This window comes from Tachysurus vachellii, chromosome 15 (assembly GCF_030014155.1).
Source record: "Tachysurus vachellii isolate PV-2020 chromosome 15, HZAU_Pvac_v1, whole genome shotgun sequence".
Classification (NCBI taxonomy): Eukaryota; Metazoa; Chordata; class Actinopteri; order Siluriformes; family Bagridae; genus Tachysurus; species Tachysurus vachellii.
In genome coordinates, this window is record NC_083474.1 from 17960609 (window position 1) to 17973864 (window position 13256).

Sequence of the window (13256 nt, forward strand, 5' to 3'; positions counted from 1 at the left end):
CGCAGTTCTACAGCTCTGTCGTTTGGCTCATTTTGCTGTTGGTACAACCAAAAAATGCGCATTAAATGAATGTATTTATTATAGATATGTTTATTTTCATGCCAATGTTTAAAGTTTATTTATATCATGCTTTTCATTTTATAACTTTTTTGTCTCTCTTTTATTTTTCTAATCTTACTGTATAATGTTTATATTATTTTTACATCTTGAATTTAACTGTGGGGGCACGGTGGCACGTTTGCCTCACACCTCCAATGTTGGGGGTTCGATTCCCACCTCCACCTTGTGTGTGTGTGGAGTTTGCATGTTCTCCCCGTACCTCGGGGGTTTCCTCCGGGTACTACGGTTTCCTCCCCCGGTCCAAAGACATGCATGGTAGGTTGATTGGCATCTCTGGAAAATTGTCCGTAGTGTGTGAGTGAATGAGAGTGTGTGTGTGCCCTGCGATGGGTTGGCACTCCGTCCAGGGTGTATCCTACCTTGATGCCCGATGACGACTGAGATAGGCACAGGCTCCCCGTGACCCAAGGTAGTTCGGATAAGCGGTAGAAAATGAGTGAGAGAGTCTTTGTCACATGAGCATTAAGACTGTGCTAAAATACTGCCTTCCTGGACAGCATGGTGATGATACTTGTATATGTCTATAGTATTTTTTCTTTTCTTTTTTTATAATCTGGTTTTTTCTTTGTCAGATGTTCACACATGCACTCACTGGCAAGTGTTGGAGCAAGTGTTAGTGATAAGGAAGTCTAGTCACAAAGCAGTCAGAAAAGATTACATATATCAGAGATGACTGTCTTGCCTTCAGAGCACCAACATAATGCACTGGAATCCTGAGACACACAAGAGCTTAAAATTGAATGCAAGTGGAAGATGGTGTGAGATTGAAATCGGTAGATATGTTCACCTCTTTGTATTTGAAACGACAAAAAGCTCACACCCTTTACTGGGCATGTCAGGCTACACACCACGACGGAGTATACGTGAAGACATGATGCCGTAAAATCAATACACTTCAGACACACACCGTCTGATTCCATGCAGGTCAGGAGGGGTGATGCGGTGCTTGGGAATGACATCGCCGTTCATCACAATCAAGGAGCCAATTAAGCTGTGCAACGGCTGCCTGGAAAAGTTTTTTCTCTCAATGCGATGTTGACGTTTAGACGACCTGGCTCGCTTCTGTCTTCGAAACGGCTTAGAGAGACTGTTTACTGAGGTGTTCATCTGAAATCGTCGTTAATGTCCATCGACTGACTGACTGTCAAGGCTAATCGAAGAAAAGAGTAGAATTACCTAAAGGGAGCAAGCATTATCAGCAGCAGCCTTTTTTATTTACTTTTGTTACTTGGGTTTTTCTGCAAATAAGTACACCTTGTAGGTCGGACATGATTTTTCAGGTTTAGTATGGTTATTCATCTATTTCGGAACGAATTACAAAGAACGAAGTAACACAAAAATCATCTACAAAGCATGACTTCATACAATGGTTATTAAATTAAATTTAACTTCACCTCACACCCGGGTTAGCACATTTACCTCACCTTTGCCAGGGTTGAGGGTTCGAATCCCGTCTCTGTCGTGAGTGTGTGGAGTTTGCATGTTCCCCCTGTGTCTCAGGGGTTTCCTCTGGGTACTTTTGTTTCCTCCCCTAGGCTGATTGGCATCTCTAAATGGTCTGTAGTGTGTGAATGGGTGTGTGAGATTGTGCTTTGTGATCTCCTGGGATAAGCTCCAGGCTTCCTGTGACCCAGTAGGATTAAGTAGGATGGATGGATAAGTCCCTTTTCTCTTCACTTTTAATCTAGACTTTTAAGATGTACATCGGTGCGTAATAATGATGATTACAGTGATTTCTGTAAACAAGAAAAAAAAATGGAATTTCAGAAGACATTGTTTCGTTGTTTTTTTTTTTTCTTTTTCTTCTTTCATTTTTTGTGAAAGAGTCTTTTCCCTGTGAGCACCAACAACCTTCTCTAAAAAGCAGGGTCAAAAATAATTAACATCAAATTGAAGAGCTCTCAATTTAAACAAAGCTTTTTGCTATGACCTATCGGCGTCGCTCTCTGTCGGCTCCGACGCAAATTTACATAGGAAATGAGCGGTTGCTGGCACGTTGTCGCTCGCTAGTGTTCTCGCAAGGTCACGGTATCTGTTATATGCCAAAAATGCATTTTATCTTCTAGACATGTAACATTCTGATGGTTTTAGTAAAAACAACTCTTCTTTGTACAGTCATGTGCATGTGTTATTTTTTTGTGATGAACGACAGGATTCCTCTGGTTGGAGATTGAGTTTTTCAGACTAGTACTGTATCATAAAAGATGGTGGATTAAAGATTTAAAATGGTGCTGAAGGCCAATTTTTAAAAGTGTTCCACTTTAGTAGAATTCGCCATCGCCCCTCAACACTCACATCATGAATGATATACCACATCGCATATTTCATCTCCAGCTATTCAATCTTGCATGACCTCTGCTGCCAGTCCTCCTCTCAATAACTCGCCGCATTGGCACTGCAGCGTGTGGGCAGCCGAGAACCCAGAATATCTCCTGAAATGGCTCCAGGAAGCGAGATCTAACACGACTCGACGGGTCATTGGAGCGCCAGCGCTGTAGGTGTAACAGGATCTTTTCACATGAGATGCAATAAAATTCAGTGACACAAATGACCTTGACTTACATTGAGGAAGCTGGGAAAATAAATAGCAATAAAAAAAGCAAAGAAACAGAAAACAAATAATGAGAGTAATAGAGGGTGGAATAGAGTGCACGTGTCAATTAAACCTTGGAATGTGATTCTCATCATCCGTTTGAATCCTCATTTTGACTTCAAACGCTTCAAACAGGTTATCTTGTGTTACGTCAGCAGCTTGGCTGAAGGGTAATGCGGGGAAACTAGTGAAATGTCACTCGCTGATGCCTGGAAATGTCTCTTTGTGTTTGATCAGTGGAAACCCAGAACTCTCTGCATGTGCTTCGCACCTTTTGACTATCAAATTTCAAAGAAAATTGGTGGAACTTGTGTTGGATGGCTGTGGGGAAATGAAAAGTGCAGAATTGAGGGTCGTGCTTTAGTGCTAATTCGGAGAGAGCGCTCAGTTCCTTATTTGTTACGGGATGGCGAAATGATGGTAAGGTGAGGCATAGGAAGATCAGATTGATTTAAATAAGTGTAGACACGATGCAGTAACGAGAAAAGTACAATTCTTCAAACTAATGCTTGAATATAGGCAAGGACAGGAAGTCAGCACACCCTGTGATGTTATCTAATGAATAATTTAAGAGTAGCTGAATTGCCAGTTATATCAGCAGACACCTAGTTAGAAAGTGCCCCGAGTTGCTGATAATGCTGTGAAAACGTGGCCAAGCGCTCTTTTGAAGATCATATTAACTCTGTGTTTTTTTTTTTTAATGTACCATAAGGACCAGTTACATCCTTTTGATCTCTGTGCTATCTTTACTCCACTTAAGCTAGTTCGGCGAATAAGATTCAGAAGGTTGTGAGTTCAAATCCGAGGACTGTTAGACAGATAATATTTGGGATAATAATCAAGACCCTTAAATTGATCAAGCACAACACAACACTCAGGGAAGCTTCTATTTTTGTTCTCTCTCTCTCTCGCTCTCTCGCTCTCTGTCTTTTTGTATCTTCTTGAAGGTCATGCAGAAATCCCTCGCACACTAAAACGTCCTAGCTAATGCTGGAAAAGCAGGAGGGTGTAGAAGCCTGATGTTGGCACGCATCACTCCAGGGAGCATGCGCCACATTGCAGATTGAGACATACCAGATCGGTCACTTAGTGCTGGCTCTAATAAATTGTTGCGCAACATTAAAAGTAACCGAACAGCCACGACGAACTTGTGCGCTGAGTCATCAGAACACCTCCTGCTGTTATACAGAGGCATATACAGTATATATATATATATATATATATATATATATATATATATATATATATATATATATATATATATATATATATATATATATATAATTTTTTTTCTCAAGTGAATGACTAGTCTTATTTGTCATCATTTATGAGTTTATCTTTGAGTGTATCTTTAATTGTTAAAATATTTAACATTAATCTAAAATAACCAGGTTTCACAAAATATTCATTTCATTTGTGTGGAATTGAAGTATGTAAGCTGTTTAAGCTTGACAACATAATCTGCTCATTAAAGTGTCATAATCCATGCAAATGACTGAAGTCATTCAGCCAAGCTTTCAGTAGTCAGTATAATAATTAGACTTTTTAGCAGTGAATTAACACACACTCAGGATCATCAGTAGAATATAAACGTTTTTTTGTGAAATTACAGGATTTTCATTAATAACAGATTTCTTGTGTAAACGCTTGCACGGACGATTTAAGAATAAATCTGTTAGTATTCGGCTCGGTTCTCTCAGTGGGTCTCAGTTAGCAATCTGTTAGTGAGGTTTTGTGTAAATGTTTGTGTAAGCCATTCTGAACTTTAATTCTCTGCTGGATTTACAAAAGTTTCCGTTCACTTTATTCAGATTTGCTTACAGATGTCGATCTGCTGTATCTGACACGCCTGGTTTGCATGTGTTGATGCCCACGAAACTCCATAAAAGTGCATAGAAATGTTCTCTATAGTATTTTTAGCCACTGGTCTAGTGAACTAGCATGACTCAGATGTGTATCTATGTGTAAGAGCATCTGCTAAACACTGTGAAGAAAAACATAACATAAAGAAAGGGTCAATAATCTATGAAAATTAAATGATTTGAAGTCACTCAAGTCACAATGTACATTAGAATACTTATGCATAAATTCACACTGACACAGAAGCACAGAAGACTGGCTCCTGATTTACCACAATCCTGCTCAGCATAAAGAGGCTATTATAGAAGGATGAAGGACTGAATGATTCTTGTATCAAGAGTGATGGCACTGTATATCTTGCTTCTAGTTTCAGATGTTAACATTAAACATGGAAACCACTCAAGTGCCTTCTCATTGGCTCTTTTTTTATACACAGGCCTTGCAGACATGACATGATTGTTCAGTTTAGTCAACATTGCAGAGCGTAAGGCTGAAGACTGTGAGGGTGGAGGACACAGGGCTGGTGTCCAGAGGTTTAGGATGTGTCATAGATCGTGATGTTATTACTATTGATCTAGACTTCCCAAAAAGCACTCAAAACAAAAATCATAATGTAGGACTATGTTCACTCATTCGTCCATCATCAGGGTCAGGAGAATCCCAGGAACACTAGGAACCAAGTGGGAATACACCATTGATGTGAGGCCAGTTCACGAGCTGAAATGACTGACCTGGCAAGGGAGCTGTGAGGAATATAATAACTACTGTATAGGAATTAGAGAAAATATAAATGGAAAAACATGCCATAGTTTGAACCCGAGGACCCTGGAGCCATGTGGCTACCGATTGTGCCAATCTTTCTTTGTCAATTACTATTACTGCCTTATAATTCCCCTCCTCTTCAATTTGTTTGACAATTCTTCTCCCCCTTTCTTCAATTTATTTGTCAATGCTTTTTGATAGCATGAGGGTATTACGTCTCCATTTCTACCGTTTGAATTGACATTTACGGACGCTGATCGTCAATGAACTGCCTCAATATGTCTATTGATTCTCCAAGCCAAAATGGATTCAGAGGACGAGCTAGTGGGATATACATCATCTCTCTGCGCTAGTCGATCAAGTTATATCCCCAGTATTACAGAAATCAATTCTTTTTCTGTTCCAAAAGTGGTTTATTCCAGCAGATTGTCTTTTCTTCTTGGTAATGATCCAAGTTTCTTTGGAGCATGTTGTGAAAAGCCATCTATGGTTTCTGTCCATACATTAGACAAGCTTAGCCTCCATGAGGAACTAATCACGAACAAATCAAATTAATTATTAGTATCTTGATCAACATCCTGATCCCCATCAGTCTGGAAGTGATTGAATTCATCAGGGATCTTTTTCCATCAGCTGGGTGATTGTGGGGCAGCGATTTTTATCACCTCTAAACTGACCTCCAGCATCCCACAATCTCATGCTGATTGGTTTTCTATTTGATTGAGGCAAAATGCATCCATACCTGCTCATCTGGCTGTTTGAAAAAAAAAAAATCAGATTCCAGTGAATCCTTGTGCATCTTTGGAGCAGGACAATCAGCTCAATCCACTCATATTCTAATCACACATGCACAGGCAACAGTTTCTAAAAGTTACCAGATCAGCATTAGGAACTTTTGCAGTACTGGGTATTAATTTAGGAAATTTACTGATTCTGTGAATATGAGGCAAATAAGGCATAATATTCACCCAGTCATCATATTCACTCCAGCTATCATGAGTTTACTGATTGAATTTAAGTGATTTAAGTATAGAGATGATGATGATGATGATGATGATGATGATGATGATGATGATGATGATATATGTACTATGTGAAAAATAAAGCATTACACTGCTAGGAAATTATAGAAAAAAATAACAAACATTGAGTTGTTGCAATTCTTTTCTTTGCACTTCCTGGCATCACTTACATTGTACTAGCTATAAACATTCAATCCTTCCTTAGACTTTACCTTGTTTTTTTTTCTTTCTGTATGTATTTATGTGAACTTATAAATTTTTTTTGTCTACGTTTAAGTGTATAATACTCGTACAATTTAAATCCCTGTCACATAGTTGTTACTACAGAAACAAAAAATAAGTAACATATAAGGATAAGTGTGTTATATGGACAGTATATGGCCAAAGATTGTGGACACCTGACGATCACATCCTGGAAGTTCCCATGAAGTTGGAAGTGCACAATTCAGAATCAGAATTGAGCTTTATTGTCATTATCAGGGGCGGTTCTAGACATTTTTTAGGGTGGCTTCAGCCCCCCTGTCTGTGATCTCAGCCACCCTAAAACTATAAGTATAATTTTTAGCTTAAAAATAAACAATCAAAATTACGTTAAAATGCAGGATATGTCGTCGATGGGAAAGAAAATAATTAATCAGTTTGATCCAAGAGCGAATTTTTTCACTGCTTTTACGCGCGTGCGTTGTAGTCTTTCAAAAGTGCGTCATCAGCTGTCTGCTTTATTTGAACGGAGAAGCACAGGATCGCACAGCGTGCACGCACATTCAGAGCTGGAGGCGTTTATCTATAACGTTAATCGGCGGAAAGCCGCAAAAATCGGCAACCAAAAGCAGTGAAATTTCACTATTCTTATGGCCAGAGTTGATAGCACAAACAAAATATTAATGCAAACAATCCATTCAGTACTAAATAAAAAATAACATTTTATTGATTTGGTCTTTGTCTTGTGAATATTTTTTTATTAATGACTGCATTACTTGGACTGTTTTTAGAGAATGCACACATACATGAACTGATTTGATTCAAGACTGGCATCATTACATCATGCATAAGTGTCCACTTTTGCCATTTTAAATAATACCATAACCTTTGGCTTACTATGTAGTCATATTTCACTGGGGGCTAAGCCCCCCTAAAGATGAAATCCTAGAACCGCCCCTGGTCATTATACTCAAGTATAATGAAATTATTTAAGGCTACTATCCTAGACAGAATAAAAATAAAAAATAAGAATATAAAAATAAAATAAGAATATAAAAACAATTATCTAGACTGTCTCTGTATGTTGTAGCATTTCTGTTTCCCTTCTCTGGAAATAAGAGGTTCAGGCTTTTCGACAATGCCCCTGTGCACAATGGCAGTCAACAAAGACATTAAACACCTTTGGGATGAGTTGACCATACCCCATTATTCCTCATCCAACATCAGTGTCTGATTTCTCTAATTTACTTCTGGGCGAATAGACAGATCCCAACAGCTACGCTCCCAAATCTACTGGAAAGCCTTCGCAGTCGAATGGACTTTATTAGAACAATAACAGTAATAAAATACAAAATCTAAAACACTAATTAACATTATCTTACCAATCAGATTGGAGAATATAGCAGTATCCTGCTATAATGTAGAATGAATAACTGTCCTATAACTCTAATGAGTAATGGATAACTTAATGGTTGTACCTGATCTCTACCTGAAGACAGTCCAAGTGGTATTTTATTATCATTTCGTTATATAGCTTGTATAAAGTGGAACGAAACTGTTTCCTGCATGACTGGAATGAAAACCTGTACCCACATCTGCCCTTTGCGGATTAGATTAGACTCCCCTGCTACATAAAGTCTTAATACTCAACCGTGTGAGACACATGAAGGACAATACGAGGCACAGCACAAGGAACGCACAGGACAACAGACCGGTCTTCTTTCTTATTTATTGGAAGACTGTGTAATTATAACAAGACTTAAAGCCTGATCATATTTAGGTACTTATGAAGTAAAACCAGTAATAACTGCATAATAATTTAGTTATTTAATGTTTAAGATGAAAAGCAGATAGAAAATAACAGATTTTTCTTACACCCGGTTGTTCCTTCACATAAGGACATGAGGTCTCTTGACTGTACTGTATCTTTATGACATGACATTTTCTGATTCATGCTGTTTTTTCTCTGCTCCACTGACTACTGAAATGAGAGAGAGAGAGAGAGAGAGAGAGAGAGAGAGAGAGAGAGAGAGAGAGATGTGGTTATAGATCATCTCAATACATACCAGCTCTCCTGAATGTCACATTCGCAACCTTGTCATTCTGTTTTTAACCCAATAGATAAAAACCCTTTAATGATATCCAGAGAGTAATTAAACAGTACATTGTCTGTCCATTGCATGATGGTATAACATGGATTAGAACAGACCTGACTTTGGACCAATTTTATTCCCAACATAACTACTTTTTTTCTACATTTTTTCCAATAGAGAATCTAAATCTCTATCTGGATTGCTGCTTTGTGACACTGTCTAATGTTAAAAATGCTATATAATATTTTTTTTAAATGTTGGCATATGTGTGGGTGAAGGTTATAGAAAGAAACCCATAGGCTCGACTAAAGCTCCTGAGTCTATTTAAGTCAATGCCTGTTACACTGACTGGCAATGAATCAAATTAGGGATGATGTGGTCTCCTCTGCCCATGAATAAATTTAACTCATATTCCTACAGATCACAAGTATGACATGAATACTAGTTGTAGCCTACAGAAGATGAGTCAATGCCACTGTGCTTGTTTGTGTCTTTAGCCTGTTAGGCACATTCAGTACAGAGTCCCCACTTAATGATGGCATGGAAAAGAAAACAGCGATGTTAGGAGCTGCTAGTGTGGTCGTTTTGTTTCCATGACAACAAAACCATCTTAAGTTGTTTACATGATTGATTGTAAAATGATGCGAATGCTTACAATTTTAAAACATATTTGTTAGAAAAATCTAAATAATTGCTTCACTGATAAGGAGAGAAACCCTTAACTCTTAACCGATCGTCTTCTTGGCGATGGGTATGAAGTTTACATACACCGTTTAAAAGCATTTTTCATAATTCCTGACATTTATTGACATTTAACCATGCCGTGGTTTAAGTCTGGGATCCACTACCTTATTTTCAGAGTGTGAAATGCCAGAATAATTATAGAGAGAGTGATTTATTTTAGCTTTTATTATTTTCATATACACTTGTTGTAGGAAGGACATTATTTACATTTATACTATCTACTGTAGAGTGTCACCCAAATGAGGATGAGGTTCCCTTCTGAGTCTGGTTCCTCTTAATGTTTCTTCCTCTTATCATCTCAGGGAGTTTTTCCTTGCTGCCGTCGCCTCCGGCTTGCTCATTAGGGATAGGGATAGATATATAGTATTTTAAATTTTTAATTAATCTTTTTTAAATTAATTTTAAAACTTCAATTGTATATATTCACTTATTTATTTTTATTCTTATTTTTTTCTTCTTCTCATAATAATTACATATGTATTTCCTTTACTCTCTCTTCTGTTTCCATACTTCTGTAAAGCTGCTTTGAGACAATGGGAAATTGTAAAAAGCGCTAAACAAATAAATTGAATTGAATTGAACTTGTAGCTTTTTTTGGTGGCTGTTAAAAAGCTTCCCATAATACTTTGCTGGAATTTTGTCTCATTTCTCCGATTTCTCTCAGATGGAACTGGTGTAACCGACTCTGTTTTTATAAACCTTCTTACTCGTTCACGTGTTTTCAATTCTGTTGACAAATGTCCATTGGAATTGAGGTCAAAGCTTTGTGATGGCTACGCCAGCACCTTAACTTTGTTGTAATTAAGCCATTTTGCCACAACCTTGCAGATGTGTTTGTCGCTATTGTCTATTTGGAAAACTCATCTGCGACGGAGCTTTAGCTTCCTGGCTGATGCTTTGCTGAGATGTTGCTTCAGTATATCCAGTTCATTTTCCTTTCTTATGATGCCATCTATTTAGTTAAGTGCACTAGTCCCTCCTGCAAGAAAGCAGCCCCACAACATGATGCTGTCACTGCCATGTTTCATGGTTGGGAAGGTGTACATCAGCTTGCAAGCCTAAGCCTTTGTCCTCTAATCATAAAAATAGCCAATATGGCCAAAAAGCTCTATATATTTGTTTCTTGAGACTATAGGAAAATGTTCCAAAAAAAAAGAGATCTTTGTCTCTGTTTGCACAAGCTGAGTTTTTTATTCTGGATTTGGATCAGTAGTTTTATCCTTGCTGAGAAACTTTTCAGGTTCCGTTCATTTCAGTTCAATTTATTTGTATAGCACCTTTAACAATTCACATTGTCTCAAATCAGATTTACAGAAGTATAGAAACAGGAATTTAAAAAAAAATCTAGTTTAAAATTAAGTTACTATATATCTCAAACATCTATCCTTATCCCTAATGAGCAAGCCGGAGATGATGGTGGCAAGGAAAAATGACCTGAGATGATATGAGGAAGAAACCTTAAGAGGAACCAGGCTCAGAAGGAAACCCATCCTCATTTGGGTGACACTGGACAGGTAATAATGTCAGTGTAAATAATCTCCTTTCTACAACAGTTTATAGTTGTGCAACAGAGAGCTCCTGAGGAACTAAAAAAAAGCTACAAAGCCAAAAATGGTCCAGCTTTCTCTTACCTCAAAGCCCTCATCACTCCTCGCACTGCACCCCGCACCCTCCGATCTACCAGCACTGCTCGACTGGTTCCACCATCTCTCAGGGTAAGAGGCAAGTATACTACAAGACTCTTCTCTGTTCTGGCACCAAGGTGGTGGAACGAACTTCCCCTAGAGGTCCGGACAGCTGAGTCACTGGCTATTTTCAAGCGGCGGTTAACTAGCACTTCTTTCCTTATCTTTTGCATTAAAAAAAAAACAACAACAAAAAATAAAAACACAACCTTTGACACTTTTTCATTGTAACTTTGAACAAATGTTTTAAACTCATGGTATCTTAAGTATGTAACTTAGTGAGCCAGCATTAATGTATTCAATGTTAGAGATTTAAGCACTTATGTACGTCGCTCTGGATAAGGGCATCTGCCAAATGCTGTAAATGTAAATGTAACTAAGGGGTCGGTGCATATTTTGAGTTCACCACAGAACCAGCACTAATTCCTTCCTGCCAAAGTCTTCAAATGATTGCTGATAAAGACCAGACCATACAGCTGACTGACAGACACTGGCTGACCGTGCAGATCAATCCCGGGTAAAAGAATATAGCATTTTAATAGAGCATATACAAATTTTACTGAGGATTTGTCTCGGTCGTTTAATTCGCATTTTTATCACACCAAGCTATGTTCATCTCCAGGAGACAATGCTTTTCCAAGTTTCTGTACTGTTGCTCTGATGTGAGATCAGAGATCAGGCTTTTGCTTTTCAACCACATCAGTGAGCTTTTGGCACTCTTGACCCTGTATCCGGTTCATCGGTTGTCCTTTCTTAGACCACTTTTGATTCTTTCTAAGCACTACATATTGGAGTACCACACAAGACCTGCTGTATTGGATGCTCTGCCCTGGTCGCCTAGGCATAACAATTTGCCTCTTGTCAAAGTCACTCAGATCCTTAACCTTGCCCATTTTTCACATACATCAAACACATCAAATTCATGAACTGGCTGTTCACTATATCCCACCCCTCTATAGGTGCCACTATAACGAAATAGTCATAATGATAAACATACCAAGTGTGTTGAAAGAATGCGTTTCAATTCAATTCAAGTTTATTTGTATAGCGTTTTTTTACAATTGTCTCAAAGCAGCTTTACAGAACATAAACATAGAACAAAAGGTTAATATGAAGAATAATATAAAGATTAATAGAATACAAAATTCAAGATTAATATTCGATATATTTAGTTCACAATGTGTATGTAATGAGCAAGTCTGAGGTGACTCAGGCAGCAGTGACGAGGAAGAACTCCCTTAGACGGTAAAGGATAGGGATGCAGGGATGTGGTAGCTCAGTGGTTAAGGTGTTTCGACTACTGATCGGAAGGTCACTGGTTCGAATCCCAGGTCCACCGAGTTGCCACTGCAGGGCCCCTGAGCAAGCTTGAGCCCCTGAGCCCCTGAGCCCCTTAACCCTCAATTGCTCAGGTGTATAAACTGAAAAATGTAAGTCACTCTGGATAAGAGTGTCTGCTAAATGCTGTAAATGTAAAGGAAGAAACCTTGAGAGGAACCAGACTCAAAGGGGAGCCCATCCTCATAGGGGTGACACTGGAGAGTGTGATTATAAATACACAGTCAAACAAATGTTGTATAGATGCAAAAGATCACATGAAGTTCACATCTTCCAAAATCTTCATCCCCCGGAAAACGATCGGAGCTGGTACAATTTCTGGATGCCTTGGGATGGGTAGAAAAAGACAAGCACAAGCACAAGAATGACAAGATTATGAACAGGCATCCTAAGATGTCTTTTGATTAAGGTAGTAGCTTTTGCCGACAAATCTACTGTATATTTCTATCCAATGACCATGTGGTAGCTTAGTGGTTAAGGTGTTGAACTACTGATCAGAAGGTTACCAGTTCGAATCCCAAGCCCTTTACCTGTCACTGCTGGGCAATTGAGAAAGGCCCTTAACCCTCAATTGCTCAGTCGTATAAAATGAGAAGTCGCTTCGGATAAGGGCGTCTGCCAAATGCCGAACATGTACAATGTAAGTGTACCATGTTAATGATCAAACTAAATGACCAAAAAGGTTTTAGTTGTGCCTATGCTTTGATTACGGACGAAAGGTGAAGCACCACTGAAAAAAACAAAACAAAAGGTCTTCCCGATACCAGAAATGCTACTGAAAAGGGATGAGTGAATATCTATTGCTTTCATCTCAAGGCTGCGATCATGTTTTCAATTC

At 38.5% G+C, this 13256-nt stretch overlaps 1 protein-coding gene across 1 annotated transcript in view; it reads left to right on the forward strand.

Moving 5' to 3' along the window:
• Positions 1 to 13256, forward strand: part of b3glcta (beta 3-glucosyltransferase a) — a 158675-nt gene that overhangs the window by 24736 nt on the left and 120683 nt on the right. The gene's annotated exons all lie outside the window — the stretch shown is intronic.